The sequence below is a fragment of the Halichoerus grypus genome, chromosome 1, assembly GCF_964656455.1.
Source record: "Halichoerus grypus chromosome 1, mHalGry1.hap1.1, whole genome shotgun sequence".
Taxonomy (NCBI): domain Eukaryota; kingdom Metazoa; phylum Chordata; class Mammalia; order Carnivora; family Phocidae; genus Halichoerus; species Halichoerus grypus.
Window position 1 is genome coordinate 27,259,889 of NC_135712.1, and position 22,705 is coordinate 27,282,593.

Here is a 22,705-nt window from a genome sequence, read left to right on the forward strand (position 1 = left end):
AAAAAAATTGTTTTTACTAAATAACTTGGGTAAAAGAGGAATTTATAAATTGAAATGATAGAATTAAAAATAAAGTATCATAAGGATGGAAATAATAAAAGAAGAAAATGATCAGAAGATAAGATAATAGAAAAACAGTAAGTCTAATTAAAGTTGTATTATTATTTTTTAATAACAAAAGAAAAAAGCACTGGCTAACCTGATCAAGAAAAAGCAGTGAGAAAGTATAGGAAGAAAAGGATGCAAAATAAAAAAATAACAAAAGGGAAAAAAACTCATTGAAATCAAAGAAGTTAAAACATGCACACATGCATGCACACACACACACACACACAGACACACACACACAACTGCTTTGCAGAACTCTAAATAAATTTGAAAAACTAGATAGGTAGATATTGCCAAATTGACTCTATTTGAATTATAAATCTTAAACAGACCAATTTCCATAGAAGAAATACCCAGCAAGTTATCTAGGAATTGCTCCACAAAAAGCACCAGGCCCTGATGGTTTGACTTATATATATACATATTTGCCTACTTTCTATGACCACATAGTCTAAACTCTCTAGAAATTATTCCAGTACATTGAAGGAATTAAAAATTCGTAATTCCTTTTGTGAAACAAGTAGAAAAAGATCATCTAATGGAATAAAGATACTATAAAGGAACAAAAAAAAATCACTCATAATTAATTCAAGGATATAAATAAAATATTAACAAACAGGATCCAATGCCATTTTAAGAAAATAATGCACTATGACCAAATAAGCTTTATTCCAGGGATATATAATCATTTCAATATTTAGAAATTTATTACTATCACATATTATACTATATCTAAGGGGAAAAAAATCATGATTGTCTCCATAGATGCTGAAAAAGCCTTTGAAGAAATTAAACACTCTTTCATTATTAAATAAACAACAAGAAATTAGGAATTGAGGGATACTTAACATACATATATATTGAGAGATTATACACACACACACACACACACACACACACACACAAAAGCCAACATCATCTTCAATGAGGACAGGAGAAGCATCTCTAGTAAAAATGGAAACAAAGTAAGCATGCCCACTATTTATGCTGCTATTCGACAATGTACTAAAGATATTAACCAATTAGCAATTAGAGGACAGAAATTAATTAGTGGCACAAGAATGAAGAGGAAGCAAAACTATCTTTATTTGTAGATGATATGGTAGCATACCAAGAAAACCTCAGAGGACCAAAGATAAAGCTACCTCAAAGAATCCAGTAAAGAGCATAGTTTAACATTAACATACAAAAATGCCTTAAGATGCCAATAAATAAATAGTTAAAGGATAAATGATAGAGAAACCCACTTACAGTAACAATAAAGAAGATTATATACTTAGGACTTGATTGAATGAGAAATGTGGAATGTTTAAAATTTTTTAAAATTATTTTTAAAGATATAAAAATAGACTTGGACAAATGGAAAGACATATCCTGTTCTTGACTAAGACAACTCAAAATAAAGATGTAGCTCTCCCCAAGTTAATTTACAAACTCAATGAAATCCTAATAAAAACATTCACAAGCTATTTTATGGAGTTAGATAAGTTGACACTAAAATTCATTTTAAAAGCAAACATAAAACAAATAGCCAGAAAAACTAAGGGGGACTAGCCATTCTAAAAATGAAAATATGCTAACAAGCCTTTATAATTAAAACATGTAATACTGGCACGTAAGTAGATAAATAATCCAGAAAAATGAAATGCAACAGTCCACAATTTGACACATGTTAAAAGTGGCATTTCAAATCATTGGAGTAAAGATAAACTTCTAATAAATGGTGTTGGAACAACCAAGTAGCTATTTGGAAAGAGTTAAAATTAGATTCATATCTCATCGTATACATCAAAATACATACTAAATAAATTAGGGACCTAAATTTAAAAGTGAAACCATGTAACTACCAGGGGAAAACAGGAATGTATACCTCTTCAGTCATAGTTAGGAAAAGGCTTTCTAATTATGAATCAAAATCCAGAAGCAATACAAGAAAAGATCCTAAAAGTTCTCATCACAAGGAAGAAAATTTTTGTAACTATTGATGCCAACTAAACTTACTGTGGTAAACATTTCACAATATATGTATGTCAAGTCATTGTGCTGTACACTTTAAACTTACAAAGTGTTGTACGTCAATTATATGCCAAGGAAACTAGAAGAAAAAAGATTGATAAATATGAACAAATACAAAAATCTAAAAATATCCAGGAGAAAATCTGCAAAGTCAAAAGATAACTGAAAAACCAAAAGAAAATATTCATGATACAACCACAGACAAAGGACCAATATCCACAATATATCAAGAACTCCTAAAAACTGAGGAACAAACACCAAAAGCATAAAAGGTGGAAAAACATTTGAAACAAAAATTTTCACACAAAAATTTTTTTTTTTTTAAGATTTTATTTATTTATTTGAGACAGAGAGAATGAGAGAGAGAGAGAGCACATGAGAGGGGGGAGGGTCAGAGGGAGAAGCAGGCTCCTTGCTGAGCAGGGAGCCCGATGTGGGACTCGATCCAGGGACTCCAGGATCATGACCTGAGCCGAAGGCAGTTGCTTAACCAACTGAGCCACCCAGGCGCCCATCACACAAAAATTTTTTAAAAATCCCCAAATATATGAAAATATTTGAAGTTAGCCATAATCATTGAAGTGCAAATTAAAACACCTAAGGTATCATTTCTTAGCTCTTAGATGAGCAAAAATTGATGATGTCACATTCTGTTCATAAGGATGTAGGGAAACAGGCACTCCCATTTATTCCTGGTAAGAATAAAAATTGGCCCAACCCTTGGGAGATAAAATGGGCAATACTTAACAAAACTACATATGTAATTACCTCCTGATTCAGCAATCCAATTTCTGGGACTCTACCCTCATGACACCTCAAACAATTAGAAAATGCATATACACAATGTTATTCATTGCAGCCTTGTTTTTAACTGCAAATATTGGAAGCAACCTAAAGCTCTTGCACAGGAAAGTCATTGAATATATTACATTAGAGCTATACAACAGAGTACTAAGCAGCTGCATAAAAGAATGAGGAAGATTTCTATGAACTGAGCTTGGAGTATAGCAATTTTCACATCCCCCGCCCCCAAATTAATGAAAAATAAAATTTTTAAAAAATTAATGAAAAATTAAAATAATCCAGGATATGAGGTGAACATGAGTAACAAATGAACCTAGTTATGTTATAAATGAATAACATAACCATGTTGAATAGGATGGAGAAGAAAATAATGAACCAAAGAACGTTTGTGAAAAACTATTGTGAAATACTGTGAGGCAAAAAGAATGGTACACAATTATTTTACTCTGCGTAGTTAATCAGTTTCTCACAGGGGTAAGGGTTGTCAACTTTGTAGCGACTTGATGTGTGTACCAGGACTGAACATATAAGTAAATGTATTACAGATCATGTGAGCCAAATTTTTCACTGTTGGAGAAAAACGTTACACACAAGGAAAAGCTGGAGGCTAGAATGAACTCTGTTATATTAGATTAGAATCACAGATATCAGTATAAATTCATGATTGTTCATATATTTATGCAGACATGGAAATAAATATGGATGAAGATCCACACACAGATTAACATACAAACATTTCCCAGCTCCATCTATTAAGAGGGTCTGGAATCAATAAAACCCCAGTAGCAACAAGGATATCTAGCACCCAGATCTTGATTTCTAAAGACCATTCTCTAATCAAAGGAAAAAGAACTCCTTGGACAAGTAGCTTATTTCAGGGATGAGCAGGAAAAACAAGGCAAATCTGGAATATCTTGTGTTACCAAAAAAAAAAAAAAGAAAGTATCCAAAAAAGGAATGGGGCACGTCAACTAACACTGAAGCCAGCCAAAGCTGGAATAATTTAAGCAAAATACATAATGATACTATTGAATTATAACTCCTAAAATAAATCAATATCCGTATGTCCACACTAATATAAGTATGTAACTGAATAAGCAAACAAAGGGGATAAGGGACATATCTTGTTTAAAAGAATTCCAATTAACATATGTGGGAGGAATGAGGGACATACAAAATCTCATTTGGCAAACACAATAGTAATAACTGTTACAGACTATATTTACCAATAAATATTAAAGTCAGTGGGCAAAAGATTGAAGAAAAACAGGCTACTTCCTTGGTCTAAAAATATCTTTTCCAAGGTATATATTAATTATGAAAGGAAATACATTAAACTTATATTGGAAAAAACCTGAGTCACAGCACCTTCTTCAAATGTTGAAGGTTAAAACCATCGGTAATAAGATACGTGATTATCATATATTCCCTGACATGATGCATATCACTGAGGATATATCACTTATTCTTGCCCTAAATTCCACAGCCTCACGAGAAAACATCAGACAAACCCAAATTGAAGGACACTCTATAAAATAACTGACCAGTCCTCTTAAAAGTGTCGAAGTCATAAAAGAAAAATTAAGACTGAGAAACTATAAAATATTGAGGCGATAAAGAGACCCAACAACAAAAGGTAATGTGGAATCTTGAATTTGATATTAATTTCCTAGTTTTGATAATTATATTATAGTTGTGTAGGTTCTTAACATTAGGGGAAACTGAGTGAAGGGTATATATGTGCAGTCTCTGTGTTATTTTTGCAACTTTTCTGTAGGCCTAAAATTATTTGAAAATAAAAAATATTTTTAAGAATCATAGCATTTTAAAAGTCAGGATTTTACTTCTAACTTGACATTGTGGTCTGAGCTCTAGTCCTAGCATTGATACTAAGAGATGTGACTTGAGTATGTCACTTAACATCTCTGGGCTTCATTCATTTATTCATTCATTTATTCATTCAATGTACATTTATAATGTAATGATTGTTCTATTTTAATATTGTACAGTCTAGGAAAAAACTGAGAAACTATGGAAAACATTATTTATAACCTCAATTTCTCTTAATACATTATTCATACTACTCTAGATATTTTATTCAAGTTTTTCAAATTCATACTTTTCAAGCAAATCTTGTTTCCTTCCTAAGTTTGGTGCTCTATTGTTGTTGTTTTTTTCTTTATCATTTACTTTTGGGCAAAAACAAGGCAGCAGAGAGCATAAACTACTGTTTGAGATCATATATCATCTTATTGTAAATATATTACTCTAAAAGACTGGTTTAATTCTTAGAAAAATCAATTAGCTTTTCATCAAATGCCAACTATGAAAGGCATAATAGAAGGTGGTGGGAATACAGAAATGAATGAGCAATAGTCCTAGCTGTAAGGAGCTGACAGTTATTCTGAGAACAGACATATCTGTAAATGAATATTTGTAAGGCAATGTGAAAGCATTGTGATAGAGATATGTACCATCCCAGAAAGGAATGATCAACAGCCTGGGGGAGTAAGAAAAGAATTTTCAAAAGAGATGTCAGGGTATTGGAAGACCAGCAGACAATTTTCAGGTAGGAAAGAAGGGCAGGATATTTCATGATGTAGGATAGTATATGCGAATTTATAATTCTATGAAAAATTGGTGAGTTTCACACCAGTTGCATCATATGCTAAAGAGTGGTGGCAAAGGACTTAACCACTAAGCTGAAATGGAAGAGATGGACAAACATACCAGCTTTTCTCTAATTCTTGTCCTCCTTACTCTGCTCTCTTGCTTGCTCCCTTGTTGTTTTTCCATTATACCATAATTCATCCAAAAACCAAACACCAACCAACAAACAAACCAAAACCAAAACCAAAAATAAGACAAAACGTATCCCATGAGCTTTACCTTAACTTTGCAGGCAACAAGGACCAAAAGGCTCATTCTTGTCTAAATGTCAAATTTTATTCTATAAACATTGATAAAGAAAGCATCTTTCATATAGAAGATTCTGGATAGACATAAATAAGAAATAGTCTTTACCTTGGAGATACTTAAGCAGTGGGGGGGGGGGAAGCATAGTCAAAAACATTTTTTTATAAAAAATCCCATCCTCAGAAATGACTTTTCCCTATGTACATCCCCAACCAATCCACTTCTCTTTCTGCAGCACATTAATGGAGATTTATGAGATGATTTGTCATTTGGGGCAAAGCATTGGGCAGCTAGATGGGTACCTTAAGGCAGCTCTCTGAAGTCATTTACCAAACTAAAATACAGAAAATCATTAGAGCTCATTAGGAAGCAGGAAAGCTGGCTGGATATTGGGTAGACAATTTTCCCACTGCCACCTATGGGGCAAAGAATAGACTGTGCTTGTCCAATACTCAGTCCTTCTAAGTAAGTATTTTTATCATTCTTTTGCTCAACTGTTAATACTTCATAAGAAAGCAGATTTTGTATTTTTTTAGAAAAGAAGCTATACATTGGTGCACAGGCTTAATTTCAAAAATAAAATATATGTAACCACTAAACTATGTCTAATATTAATCCAGCTCAAGATCTGAAACTCAATTAACATTTCCCTTGGTATGTGAAGCTGTGGTGACATTTAAAAATAGGCATCCTAAAGAGTTCTTATTTTTGAATGAAGCATATAAACTATCATATAAGCAAATAAGAAAAATACCACCTTTAGTTTCAGGTGACAATGCTTAAAATACCAAAATCTCCATTTTTCAGGTGACATTTTACCAAAAATGAAATTGAGCATATCATTAAATACATAGTTTTTAGGTCTAACATATAACTCTCAAATTATCCTGTATTTGCATATTACTACAACTGAATTTGGATGGAAGAAGCTTTTAATAACCAAAGGTAGATAAAACAACTTGTATGGTTCTCAAAAATCACATGCAACAATCATGTAGGAGGCAATGGCATTATTTTGACCATGATATAGAAATTTGGCATTATTCAAACTAGTTCTTACTGAAATTATTATTATTTTTGTTTGAAGCAAGTGTAATTTCTGAGGAAAAATATTTTTCCCCTAATAGCCTAAAAACTACATTGAGCATTTTAATATACAAATGGGATAGTCCAGGATGGTAAGGCAACAAGAAAGTTAGGATAGTGATTTTTATAGATGTTTAATACTGTGGACTTTCGTTTCTCTATTTTCTTCATTTTACATTTTCATTGACATAAAATTTCAAAAAATTTTATCCTCCAGTAATTTTTTTTGAAACTCCGACTTCCATTATTAATCAGAATATTCTTTTTAAATTCGTTATCATCAATATTTTACCATGGGTATCCGCAAAAATACTTTAAAAGCAAATTCAATTTATTTTTTAAGATTTCTTTAAAAAGTCTGGGTGTCATTTAAATAGTGAGTTAAAATAATAAATATCACGTCACATGGTAGTTATTGATACTAAAACAATTTAGTAATAAGAATTTCTTCACAGAGTAGATGATTTCTAGAGAATAGTTATTGAAACAAAAATTTTATCTTCTTATTTAAACTTTTCTTCAAAAAATATACATTCAAAACCACAACATATAATTTCTATGTTTCGGTAACTAAACAAAATCAGCTTGTCATTCTTTTCCATCTTTAAGTACACGTTTCTAAGCATATAGAGGTTGACTTTGAAGAGGATTTCTGAAATTTTAAAAGCTATGTTTTTAGTCAAGGAATGAATGACCTTGGAGGCCCAATTCATGGTTTATACATAAAGCTCTTGTTGGAGATTGAGTGTTGTTTTCTTTACTGTTAATTGTGGTAATCATATTTTAAATGACAGAATTTCTTCAAAAGATACGTAAAGATAGATATTCACTAAGGTGAGTTAGGAAACATTAAATTCTCTGTAATGTGTCTGCCCTGCAGAAGGTCATCACTTTCCTCTCTCAAATTTATTCCTCACCTATTTCCCTACACCTCCTGAGATCTTCCAGAATCTTTCTGCAAACTTTCTGTGGAGCCATCTTAGTGCCTCACGTATTTACTATAACTTACAAAACAACACCAAGCAATGTTTTCTCACAGAAAGTTTCTTTCCGCGATCAATTTAGTACTCATAATCTGTTAATGACATTCAATACATAAGTTGTTTGGGAGGGAACAAACCTCAGGCAACAGGGTCATTAAAAAGCTCCTAGAAAAGTAGGGATGTGATCTTAATTTTTGAAAGAAACTTCAGGCAAAAGGGAAAGAGTACATAATATAACTGAAGGAATAAGAATTTGGAGATCAGTTGGAAAATTGCTGCATTATTCCACCTCCGATGTGCAGGATGAACTAGCACAGTGGAAGTCTGTTTGGGAAATAACCTTAAATCTGTGTGAACAGAAATTGAATTTCCTTAGGAGCTAGAGTTCAATATTGTTATGAGAAGGAAATGGTAGGGGAAGGTGACAGATGATTTCGATCTCTTATTACTTTGGATGGAGAGCATACAGTTGCTCTCAGGAATCTCTAGACCAACTGACGGATATTCTTCATTCTTTTTATTTTTTTGTATCAGGCAACACCCAGACCATATGCAAGGCCCTCTACCCTATGGTTGTTTTACTGCACTCAAGATTCTGGGCATCCTTTGTTGTACTTCAACCTTCTAGTTTCTGAAACCTGGTTGCATTAATCTAAACTACCACCACCAAATCATTCCCTTTCCCAAAGTATCCATTCCTTTTGTTGTTGTTGTTTTTTTAATCTTTTACTTTCAGTTAATTTGTTTCTGATTTGTGTCCCTAGCTAGATCTTGAAGGCAAAAGCAAAAAGTATCATACCAACAGGGCCGATATTTTTGTCAAAATCTGAGAAAATGGAAGCATGGGTGTTTGTGTGTCTGCAATACAAGAGATCCCAGTATGGAAAAATTTAGATTAGATCAGCATAGATTAAATACTGTGCTCCCCCCTAATCACTACTCATCTGGAAAAGGTCTATTCTGCTATTAAAATTGACCTTTTAGAGTTTGTATAAAGAGATTGGATTAGAGACAATAAGATTTTCCACACTGGAAACTTATTAAATTTTTAAAACATTAAACAGATCAAAACATATAGTATAAAAATATTTTTAAACAGGGCAAGATACACTGACACTAATATATCTTAATGAAAAATTGTTTAACTTGACTTGGAACTCTACTTCATGTTTAAATAGCTGAATTAAGCTCAAGGGTTGTTCCAAATGTAAATATTCAGCCCTGTACATAAAAGACAATAATTAAGCTAAATACTGATTTCCTTTCCAAACTTTAAAAATTATACCAGGTTTCATCTGGTATTCCTTTCCCTTAATTTACTAAACAATAGAATTAGCATCAGAAGGAGAAAGAAGATAATTGTGAACACCATTCAGCCCTTTGACAGTAATCAAAATAACCAGTTACTTCAGAAAAGAAGACCAAGAGAAAGTGAACAATTGATTCCAGAAAGAAATAGAGAAGTTGAGAATGTATATTTCATCATCTCTCAACTGGAAAGCTGGGAATATATGAAACTTGGATTTTAAATTAATTGCTTTTTCTTATGTGTACTTATACTATGAGAAGTGAAATGGATCCTTTGAAGTTTTACCCGGGTTTAATTAATGTGCTTATGGTTCCTTGAAGAAATATTTCAAAAGAAAATATAAATGGAAGATAAGGCTGGCATACCCTCCAGTTAATGTTGATTAAAAAAAATGAAGCAGGAAACAGTTACTACTTTCCAATATTGTTAGAAACTTGCCACTCTGTTCTGTTTTGACCTCCATGATGACAAGACATTGAATACTTTGATGCCTCTTTCAATGATGTTAGTATTAGCAAAGAGTAACATCTCAAAAGAACATGCTTCCTCTCCCGTTTCACTCATATCCACTCCCACATGCACATTAAGTTCTAAACACCTTCATTTCCTTGAAGTGAGGATACTACTTTTCATTAAACAAATACTATTAAACCAGTTCTGTTATTCTCACCAATTTTCAGGTAAGAAGAGTAAACTGAAGAAGGCACTTTTTAATAACTAGCAAATGGCAGAGGTGGGATTTGAACCTAAGCCATCTGACTCTAGTATCCACACTTTTAACAATACTCTACTGTTCTAGACGCCCCATATAGACTCTGAGGGAGGAGTAGTCTTGGTAGCTGCTAGTATTATTTTCTAAAAAGATTATTTTTCCCCAATTCTCTTCAATTTTTTTCTTTTAGGGGGAAGAGAGGAAGAGTCATGGGTTTTATATCTGTGTTAGTAATATACAGTGAAATACTTCAATCATCATACACTTGACTTCTTTTATACCCCTAAATCTTCCTTGACTTATGATGGAGTTATATCCCAGTAACTCCATCATAAGTTGAAAATGCATTTAATGCATGTAAACTACCAAACATCATAGCTTAGCTTAGCTTATCTTAATTGTGCTCAGAATGTTTACATTAGCCTACAGTTGGGCAAAATCATTCAACAAAATGTTATTTTGTTTTAACTATGATACAATACAAGGAGGCCAAAAATAGGATGGACCATTTTTACATTTCAGTTATTGATTATTTTGAAGATTTTATTTATCTATTTGAGAGAGAGAGAGTGCGTGTGAAAGGTGGGAGGAGTAGAGGTGGGGGGGGGCAAGGAGACTCCATGCCAATCATGGAACCCGACAGAGGGCTCAATCCCAGGACTCTGAGATCATGACCTGAGCCAAAACCAAGAGTTGGATGCTTAACCGACTGAGCCACCCAGGCACCCCTATTAATTGATTTTTAAATTGTATTATAATCTAAATTTTTATATCATTGGTGACAGTCTGCCTTCTTTTGTGGAGCCAGATATAGTTACAATGATTCTAAGTTCCTACACAAATAGATCCTCAGAAATTGTCAATTTCATTGGCTGATATTACAAAATGAGAATCAGTGATTTTTCAGAATATTTAAGCTTCAACCAGATGTTATTCCTTTGCAAAGTAACTGAATCATCAAAAGATAAAAGCTCCAGATACAGCTTTAGGAATCTTCTTGTCTTTAAGGAAATGAGCCATGTTGAGAAGGGGAAACTCAGTTAGAGATACAAATATTCATTTTATTAGGATCCTTCACTTATAAATTCAACACGTATTTATTAAGCATCTATTATATGTCAGTTCCTGTTCTGCAACAGATAGAGAAATGATGCCAGATACATTATCAGGGTAGGTTTCACACAGAATGTCATTTAATGCCTTTGTTGAATTCAGTTACTTTTTCAACTGGCTCATATGGCAATTAAATGTTCATTTTTCATAGAAAGTTGTTAAAAGAGATTTTTGCTGGCTTTGCTTTATTTTTTTTCTTTTAAGTACAACAAAAGATAAAAACAAAACAAAACAAACCTACTAGCTCAGTTAACCTACCTTAGATTATTTTCTATTTTTCACATGCCGGCTCATGACGTTTAATGTTCCCGACCGAGTTATAATCTTTATGGAAATAGAAAAACACACAAATGTGTTCTAAATAAGGGTATGGACATGCGTATTCATTGCATGAAGGTTGTTAGCTGACTAACTACTCTGGTTACAGATTGATTTTTATTATTTCAGGGAAAAGGTTGGTATTAATATAGTCTATGGATATAACATGTCCTTCGTTCATCATTTCTTTGCTTGAATCACTGGCCCAATAACTAGCACCCATCAGAGACTAGAGGAACATAGGGTGAAAGGCCTATCAGTTAATTTGCAACATTTCCTTTTAAAAGACTATTTGGTTTTATTTTGTAATCAAAACAATTAATGCAATAGGATGGGATAATCTATATCTCTTTAATCCTTTATAGCTTGAATTTTATCTAATTTTTTAACACAACTCAAAGGACAAATTAGCCATGCATCAGAATGGAGTATTATTTCCTATCAATGGGCATCAGGGCCTATAGAGAATATAGAATAAATAGTTCTGAGAGGGCAAGAGAATAATCTTCCTCATATGGCAATTTTCTTACTGGGTTTGGGTATCATTGTGGTCCATATTGGCCAGAACTGCCATTTAGTTTTTTGTAGGCTAGCATTTCTTACAAACAAGACAAGGAAAAATTTAAAGAAATATCATATACTACCAAATCCTCCCTTCAAAAGAAAAGTTACTGATAAATTATTTTCATAACTATGATTACAGCAAAGCAGCTGCTGTAGACAGTAAATTCCGTACATTCTGTACATCAAAAACATGTCCTAATTGGTTAGAAATTTTGTACTTTATCATTTCACATAAAGTTTAGACAAAATAAAAACATATTTAGCTCTTTCTGTTGTTCATCATAGTTAAATATAAATTCATGTTCCCTTAACAACAACAACAAAAATAATAATACTGGGAAAAAATTGCTTACCTATTAATGTGCTTCTTCTTGTTCTATATCAAACTAACACATAAAAAAATGTTTTCAGAACATAAATATCATAGTTTCAAAATAAATTACTATTAATAAAAAAGTCATATTTATTGTTCTTTTCTTCGTATTTTTGTATACTCACCAAAAATAACCTGAGATTTAGACTATTCCAGATAAAAATTCCAAAGCATAAAATAATTTCCAGGAATTAACTTTATCTTAGTACACACATATGTGTAGGTAGGTATAGGGATATGTACACACACACACACACACACACACACACATACACACAGACACGCATATATATACATATATATTGTAGTATAAGTATGTAATACTACACTAACAAATACATGTATTATACTCTACTATTTTTACATGTATCTCTGCAAGTCATGCTAGTCTTGACTAGCTAGTGAATTATAATATTTATTTCTTATGACTATGGTATAGCAGCTAGATTAATACAAAAAAGAGAATTGTAAGAAAATAGAAATAAGGACTGATGAACTAAGTACTATAAAATCTTCAAAATAAAATTACTTAAATATCACAGTGAGAAAAATAGATATGTGTTAATTGAGGAGTAAAAAAAGCCTCAGAACTTCTCATGAAAAGTTCAATGCATTCTTCACAAGGAAATGGCCATGAAGTTAACGTATTTAGACAAGGATACCTAAGTGGAGGCACTTTAAAAATATCCTGAAGTAATTCTGTAGTTGTTTCCTTCCTGATCTCTACCTACTTCTGATGAACTCAATGTAAATAAACATTTGCTTTTTCAAAATCAGCTTCTTCCTCCAAGGTAATTCCTTCTGCTGTTCTCAAATCCAAGCTGTGAACCTGACCTTCTCCATAGTGAGATCAGAATAACTCCATCCATTTTCACGGGTCAGTAAAGGCCAATTGCTATAAGGTGACATCCTGAGTTAAAGGGAACAATACTTTGAAGTCAACCAAAAGATATATAGCATGGTAGTCTGACAAGCTAGTATTTTTTTAAATGTCCACATTAGTTTGTTTACTTGGGGACCTCTAGACATTGTATACATTAAAAAACATTGTATTTAATACCTCAGATAAAATTATGGGGAAAAAAAAGCCTTGCAGAAAGTTGGTTTTCTCTTCCTATTAGATGCAAATACATCTAATTAAGCAGAAGCACAGCAGTGGAATTTTGTAGTGTCCATTACACGTTTGAATTGTGAACAGGCCATTTATGAATTCATCTGAGAGGGAAGCTTACTGCCAGCTGGTGTCAGAAATGGAATCATTATCAGGCATTGTATAGTTGTCAAAAATAATAACAAGCATCATTGACCTTGGCCAAATTTGAACTGGCTATTTAAAAACAAAAATATTAGAAAGTGACATTACTGCTTGTAGGGGCTATAATGTTTTTAAAATATACCCCCCAAGAAACCCTCAAAACAAATTGTTTGTGATTTATTGTTGCTAAATATCTGGATTATAAGGGAATTTTGTAGTGTAATAAATACAAATAAAATCAGTTCTCTTAAAAAAAAAAAAAGACTTTGGAAAACTGTCGTAAGCTACTTGCTCACCCTGGACCTCTCCTATGGGGTTCCATTATTTACAGAAATGTAGTTTCTTGTAATAAAAGACAAAAGATTTAGAGTGGACAAAAAATCCCAGTACAGGTCATAGATCAGTCTTTACTAGCTATAGGATACTAATTATTTCACTGTTTGAGGTGGGGGAGTGTGGTATCTTCTCCTTCCCACAGTTAATGCATGTATTGTGTGATAAGGCTTTGTAAACTATATTTTAATATACTACTTTAATGTTATTTGTTTTATTTAAAGTAGTTGCTTATTAGTAAGTGTAAATAATACCCAGATGAAAACCCCAGACTATTTATCAATATAGCCAATGTAATAAATATATTCATTAGCACTTGGGGGATGCGCTCAATAAAAACTTGTGAATAACTCAATAGGTGAATTGGATAATAACATCTAAATAACTTAATCTTATTTTTTTCTACAATAAAAACCTTTGAATTTTTATTAGTAATGTTTGTGTCTTCCTAGTGGAGTAGATCATCTTAAATTTGAATATAGAGTCATAGGAACTGTGGAACTATCGGAAATAACATAGAAAATGGTAACAAAATCTCTGTAAAACTATTCCCATTACTACAAAGAAGTTTTATCCCTATTGTCAAAATATTAGATCTTATTTTGCTTGTATATGAAATTATGAGATTAAATATGTCCAGAATTGTTTCAACTTATTCTTTGGCAAAGATAAATTAATTTATCTTGTTTTACAACAGAACATTTCAGCAATCTACAAACACTTAAAAAAAAAAAGAATTGATAATTGAGTTTTTAAAATGTATATTTGGGTAATCTATAATCATAGTTGCATATATGTGTAATAAATAATAAAAGCAAAAGAAGTCAAAATTTTAAATATTTTAGAGATATTTCTTTAGCATCTACTTAGAATAAAACATACTAAATCTCATTTTCAGAAAATATTTCCATGAATAACTCAGTAATATTACGTCCTCTCTTCCCATGGTTCAAATATGTATGAGTCAGTTATCATGTAAAGCAAGTATTGCTTTTAATGGTTTACTTAAAATGATCCTATTTTCATATTTCATCTATTAGAGAGAAAAACTGACTACTACCTTTTTGGCACCAGATGTACATTTTAAAAATTATGTTAAAAAAACAACTGGAAACACCCTAAAAGTATAGAATGGAGAAATAAATTGTGCCATATTCACATAAACATATTACACCACAATAAAAATGAACAACATACTGATACATGCAAATGGGAAACCACATGAACAAAATGCTGAATAACATAAGCCAGACAAAAACGCATACCTGGTGTGTGATTCTATTTATATGAAATAAAAAAAAAAAACCCTGGTAAATCTAATCTATAGTGAGAGATATCAGTAGGGCATGAGATATCCTTCTGGAGTGTTGGAAATGTCCATATCCTGATCTGTGAGGGGATAACACGTCTAAACACATTTGAGTACATATATGTCAGCCATTCATCCAGCTGTATGCTTAAGAATTGTACATGTTAAATATCTCCATTTAAAAAAAAAAAGAACTTTTAATCTTGTAAAGAAAGAAAAATCCGAAGGACTATCTTCAATTTTTTTCAGGAAAGATGCTAAGTAAACACTTCAACAAAACTCATTAAAGGATTAGAGTGCCCTAGAATATACATCATAGACCAAATTATAAACTAGAAACTTTTAATAATATGGCTTTACAGAAACAATAACTCATGGGGAAGTTTATATTCAATTATATTACTTTTTATTGGCCTTTTCTATACTTAACAATGAAGTTAATCCTCCTTCCATTATGTTTCCATACCACTACAGTTTTTTTTCAAATAAGAAAAACATAATATTTGCTACCTGGGTATAAATGACTTTACAGACTGAGAGGCCATTGTGTAGAGGAAGGAATACAAAACTAGAAGGAAGATCTGTATTCAAAACCAACCCTCTGGGAACTAGTGTTATTACCATGAGCAAAAAAAGGCCATTTTTTCCCAAGTCACTATTTTCTCCTGCAAAAAACAAGAGAGTTAAGGAAATATTTTTCAATGATCACAGCTCTGAAAGCCAAGGAGTCAAACATCTGAGTGTTGGAAAAGTGATTTTGAACCAAATTTTTCAGTGTTTGTCAAGATATTAAAACCACAATATCAGCATTAGATGAAACAATTGAGATAAAATGAACAGTTTTATAAAAGTATATTACACCCATTTCTTTGTATGGGCATGTATCCCCCATTTCTTTTAAGTTTTATGTATCCCCATTTTTTTTAAGTTTTAGTCCTATCAACAGAGGTTAGAAATCTACTGTTTAAAACAGTTACCAACAATTGGTCTCTATTTCAAGTTTCTTTCTGCACAGCATGTGATATAGACAAATTATGAATTTTAAAGAGACGCGGTTGGTTGTCTAGTGGGAAACACCTACTTCAGAGCAGTGAAGCACTTTGGAAGGGATTCTGAGTCTTTGCTTCTGTGGGATGCCATAAGCGTGTGCTGCTTGGGAGCAGTGGATGGTTATCAGTGGCCGGAGGGAAAAATCACAGGGCCTCTCTAAGACTTTCACCTCTTTGGTTTTAATAACATATATGTTAACAAATCAAGCTAATGAAATTTCTTGACTGAGATATTTGCCCCTATTGTGTTATTCCACAGGTCTTAATATTTTAAGCCACTGATGTGCCAAAGAGCCTCACAGTAAAAATGAAGCTGTTGCCCATATATATTATCTTTTTTTTCTGGAGAAAAGCTGCTGATGACGAAAAATGGTTCAGTGGTCACTGGCTATTGCTTAATTCAGAACAATATTAAAAGTACTTCAAATATTAAAAGTACTGGGGTGCTTGGGCGGCTCAAATATTAAAAGTACTGGGCACATGGGTGGCTCAGTCAGTTAAGTGCCTGCCTTTGGCTCAGGTCATGAGCCCAGGGTGCTGGGATCGAGCCGCACATCGGGCTCCCTGCTCCGTGAGGAGCCTGCTTCTCCCTCTCCCTCTGTGTGCTCCCGCTCGCGTGCACTCTCTCTCTCTCTCCAATAAATAAGTTAAATCCTTAAAAAAATATTAAAAGTACTTACTGTATAAAAAATCTGTGTCTCCCACTATTCTCCATCAAATGACTGATTTTAATATTTTTTTGTTTAAAAAAGAGCATTTAACTCAAAAGGTTATATAGCTAATGTTCCTAATACTCTCAAGGTCAAGATCATTAAATATGTAGTACAGTGGATAACAGCATGATGTAGAATTTGGAAGCACCACTAACATAGGTTCAAATCCTAACATCAACACTTAACTAGCCCTGAAACTGGGAAAATTACTTAAGCACTCTGAGCCTCCCATCTGTACAATAGGGATAATTATCCCCACCTTTGATGGTTATTTAAAGGATTACATGAGATGAGATATATGGGGAACTGCACAGGATCTGAATCATTGCATCAAAGACTGGGTATGTATAACATTTTCAACGGCAGGGCTCAGTCACTTGAAAAAATGTTGTAGACAGGATAAAGGGTTCCATCAGCATACAAGTAACAAATGAGTCAGTTTTCTAATTACCTCCAAGGTCAAGTTTTTGAAATTCTTTTAGTAATACTCTTAGGAAAGCAAACTATTGTTGAAATAGTAATGGGTTGATTATAATAAATCTCTGAGCTTACACAGGGTAAAAGCTTTTTCATTCCCTGGTCTAGTGTAATCCCTCACCTTCTACTTCCCCTTCTTCCTCTAACCAACAACATGCCTTCCTGAAGAGTTTCAGAAAAACTTTGCTATCCCTAGCTCCAAAGAAAAGAAGTCTATCTCAAGACCAGGAAAACTTGGTCAAGAACAGGTCTCTACCTGATGGAATAATATTAACAATAGTAGTTTATCACTATTGAGTACGTAAGTAGCTCCAAGTAAAATCCATGGATTAAAAAAAAAAAAAAAGCTGATTTCCCAGAAATGTAGGTTGATAGTCATTGCTTATAATCCAATACACAAAAACAGTTTACCAGTATTCCCCATTTTTACCAATGTACCTACATCTTACTCTTGATATTTTCCTTATCATTAAGCAAAGAAAATATGAAGATTTCTTATACATACACACACACTTGCACACCATTTCATGAACATGCATACACACATACACACACTTTTTCTAGCTACAGCTGAATCATTTTGCACATCATCAGGGATAATATAATACAAATAGCATAAAGGAATAGAGTGCATACAGTGGGTCTACACACTGAATAATCAATTTTGACAAACCTGCTGTAAGTTTTGGTCTGGTTATAATTTCCAATCCTTCAATGGTTCTACCACCTAAATAGAAATTGTCTCAGGTATTCATAAGTATTAATTTCCTTCATCTAGTAAACCTAGTAATGATGCTTCCAATCCAATTTAAAAACCATTAAAATGTGTGACTTTTAAACCCATTATAATTTAGCTCATTTCTGTGAAATTTAGTTCGAAGAAAGCAGCTGTGCATTTGCACATCTGTAAATTACTTTTAATTGCACTTTTCTCAAGTGAGAAAGGAGAAGCTTAACCTTCAATGCAATTTGTATATCTGACCACAGAAATGCTAGTAAACACCTGTGCTTTATGTATAATTTCATTTTGGACTACATAATCTCATCTCACTATTAATCCAGACTTATATGTGATCTAGCTACTCCACATTTGATCTTGAGAAGATTTTAAGATGGAGAGTGGAGACTGTAAGATATTTGATCACCTTAAGTTATTTACTTATCTAAGAGGAGAGAACAAATTTCATAGGTAGACATGACTAGTTCTGAAAGCAAAAAATGGGCAAATACTATTAAATTCATTCTTAATGACTTGGATATTGAAAATTAAAATAAATTCCAGATATGAGGTAGCTTGATAACTTACATTTTATCTAAGACCTATTCATTCAATAAATCAGCCCTTTGTCTTATACCAGGCATTCTGAACTACTGATTAGCAAAGTCAATTACTGCCTTCTAGTAACAAATAGCAGTTTCCAAATTAAATTTGTTGGCACAAAAATATGTCAATAGAAAAATGTTATCATTCCATAAATATTCTGAACTGATTATTGTTGTGTTTCATCTGCCCAAATCACAAATCATTCTGTTTCTACATTCTTGTTGATTCATTTCCTGACAATCGAAGATGTTTTAGAAATAGCTAAATCACACTTGAGTAGGAATTTTCTGTGCATCAACCTTTTTGAATGTCCCACCTGACTGTATTTAAAACTGACTGTTGACCAAAAAAAAAAAAAAAAAATCTCTAGAGAGTATCTAGGAATGGAGAGAAAAGAACATGTGATCAGGTTAGAATCCACCAAAACAAGCAATGGCAACATACACATAATTTTCAAAAACTGCTCCACTCACAGAAAATACACATCTAAATCATCGTGTCTCATGAAAAATGTAATAGAAAAATTTTTAAAGAAATGCTTATTTTAAACAGTAATTTGCAGATGATATCTCAAATAGAATTAAAGTTTATCCCACAAGTTTAATTTCAGGACAATAGCTTTTATCATTTAAATATTTTGGACACATGATATATATTGCCATATATTACTTTGAACACAAAACAATTTACAAACTCACACATCGAATATATACGTCGTAGTCTTGAGCAACTGGACCTTTCACACACAACTGCCTGCATTCTTCAGGAAAGTGCCCAGGTTTAGGGAAGAACGAAAAACTAATTATGCTTGCTAAGGCTGACTTAGCTTGGTTATTACGCTGATTTTGTCATCTGATTGAGCTGATTTTTTTAAAAAAAATCACCATCCACAGAACACTGCCTCTGCCAAAGAAACCCCAACCATACACCTTCCACTGAACAATAAGAATGAATGTGTTCGGCTGCAACCCCTGTCTCTAAAAAATGTCTGAGAATAGTGATGTGTAGCTCTGAAGGAAGACTAGGGGATTTAAATTGGGACATGACCGCATGGGCCATAGATCATATAGACGGGGCCACAACCATCCCTCTGCTGCCCCTTTCTCAGCTGTTTCTAAGTGAAGAAGAGTCAATGAAGGTTGCTCTTAGGGCCCACTGTCTATCTTTCCAGCGTGTTGTTTATGTGTGAATAGAAAGTTGTGATTAGTTGTTATAAAAATACACCATGTCATTAATCTCAATCTCATTTTCTCTTTTAGTTTTTTAACTGAAGTCCGCAGAAAGCCCGTGCAGCACTCACGTTTCGATCAACATTCAAAAATACAATCACTCCTTTCAAAATCTCCACAAATAGTGAAGTAGTTGCTAAACACAAGAGGAAAATTTTTTTTGAAATATTTTAAGCATTCCCCCCCACACACATGTTGACCTCTTCTGTTAATGGGAGAAATAGAAGTTAAGGCACCACTTAGCCTCATGGTATTTTTAAAGAGAAACATTATGCAACATTTCAATAATAGCAAAGAGTAGGCAATTATAAAATTAGGAAATATTAATAGTTTTTGAAGCAAATGATGGAATTCCAGACTCTCTATAAATTAGTAATTATGTAAGGCCAGTAATAATCAAGTATTTAGAATCATCACCCAAACATGTAAATGACCACTAACTTAAGCCGGATATTCAGTGCTTTAAATGATCCCAATCATCAGATTTGATGTGATTGTCTATACTGAAGTCAAACACAGACTAGATTTCATAAGAAACTCAAACTTTTTGCTTATTTAGAGCAATGTGGAATAAGAATAAACTTAGAGCTTCCTACTAAACTTTCTAGCCTAATACTCACAAGACAGATATCTCAGGAGATGGGAAGATACTCAGGTCGACAAACATACCTGAACACATAAACAAGAGAAAATTCAGGTTTTTTAGAAAAAAATTTGAGCACCAAAAAAGAGATCCCTTTGCTGATCTTGACTTTGAGAGAAGAATAGACAGATAGGCATACATCATCATTGTTCAAATATATAATAGGTCAGGTTGCTGGTAAAATAAGCCCTACCATGTTTAAAAACTATATCACATAGCAATATTTACTTTATGATAATTTAAAAATTAAACCAGTATTAAGTGAAAAAATGCAACAAGTGTAAATCAACCATTCTTTTATATGAAAAGGACTTCAACTTGGAGAACATTATTCTTTTATTCACTATTAACTAAAATTTAAATCAAAGCACAACATTTAAAAAATTACTTGGTTACCTAATTTATAGTTACATGTTGGGCATTTGGAAATATGATAGTTAAAATACTGCACTTAATTCTATGGAGAAAGTCTTACAAATGCATTACAAATTGTAATTAATTTTTTGATGTTCAAGATGTATTGCATTAACGAAATGACAAAATATTCCCATCGGCCGTTTACATAAAAAGTATCTCCTTTTACTTTGCACATACTTTCTCCAAAACAACAAAGGTTGGTGTCTCACGTGCTTCACTTATTTACTTTTGTTATTGCGAATCCAAGATCACCTCACATATACTAATCTTTTATGGCAGAGGTCAGTGAAGTTGTGTCAAAATTCAATAATGCTGTTCTATCTAGTATAGCAATACATTTATCTCATCGCTGGAATTTAGATCATGTAGAACAAAGCATTTCATTTAAATGATGAAACACTCATCAAGAACGCCCTCTTGCAAACACTTCTCACATTTTAAAAATTGTGGATAAAATACTGCGGTTGTAAAGCCTTCTTTTCAATACAAAATTAAAGTTAACACTTAATTATGTAATATCTCTTTTAATTAGGGGACAGAAAGCATTTTATGTGCCTGTTGCATAATTGAAACAAACAAAAGCTCTGTCACATTTAAAATGGTAAAGGCGCATAATCTAAATTGACAAATACAAACGAATTTCACTTTTTCTGAAGAGTGAAGAAGTTTCTACTTATAACGTGGAATAGGTTTTAATATTCCCAAAAGGATGGAAAAAATGACAAATGAAACAAATTCAAGCTGTTAAAATAGAATAGATTTAACAAAAAGTTTTAACTATTTTTTATTTTTTAAAGTAATTTGGATTCTGAATATTGTTTTTAAAATGTTAACTCACCAAAAGAAATGTAATCAGTATTTTGCATTTATGGTCCCAAGTAAAATTAGCTAATAATTCTGCCAAACAGCCTACACCACTGAAATGCTCAATTACAATTCATAGCTATAGCAAAAGAAAGTAAATACCTTAGGATTTATCGTAAAGAGTATGACAAATTCTTCTCTATACTTACTTTTTATACCTCAACTCAAAAATATTTTTCAGTTAATCATGTACAATTAAGTTTTTTTCTGAACTCACAAACTAACATATATGTGTACTTTAAAAGTTCTGTTTTTTACGGCATTTACTTTGCTATCACCTCTAATTAACCCCCCCAAAAGAACCTAAAGTTTTCAGTAGATAAATTTTTAGTATATTTTAGAGAAATATTCTGCCAATTTCAAATAAGTAAAATTGATTTAAAAATAATAGAAAATGAAAACAGAAAATAATGTTATGTGTATGAGAGCTAAGATTACAATAAAAATATAATTCAAAAATAATTTTTAAGCCAGAATTATGCTGAATAAGACAAGCGATCTTATTGTTCTTGCACCTGTTTGATGATAGTTAATGATAACATGTTTCTGTTTTTACCTAAATTTTGAAATGTTATGTATTAATTCCTTTTTAAAAAATATCAAAGTTTGCATTAAATGAGAATTCCACTGTGAACTCATATAGAAGTATAGAACTTATCCAGGTAAATTTCTATAAATAGCAGATATGTATTACCTTTTCCCAATTCATATAATCTCTATATTTTAATGTTGACTGATATAATTTCAAACACTCTTTGCCTCAAAGCAACTAGTAGTAAGGTATATACAG

The 22,705-nt window shown here is 32.3% G+C and overlaps 1 long non-coding RNA gene across 4 annotated transcripts in view; it reads right to left on the minus strand.

Annotated features, from left to right (window-relative positions):
• The window catches only part of LOC118546276 (uncharacterized), a 522,743-nt gene that overhangs the window by 203,500 nt on the left and 296,538 nt on the right, over positions 1 to 22,705 (minus strand). The gene's annotated exons all lie outside the window — the stretch shown is intronic.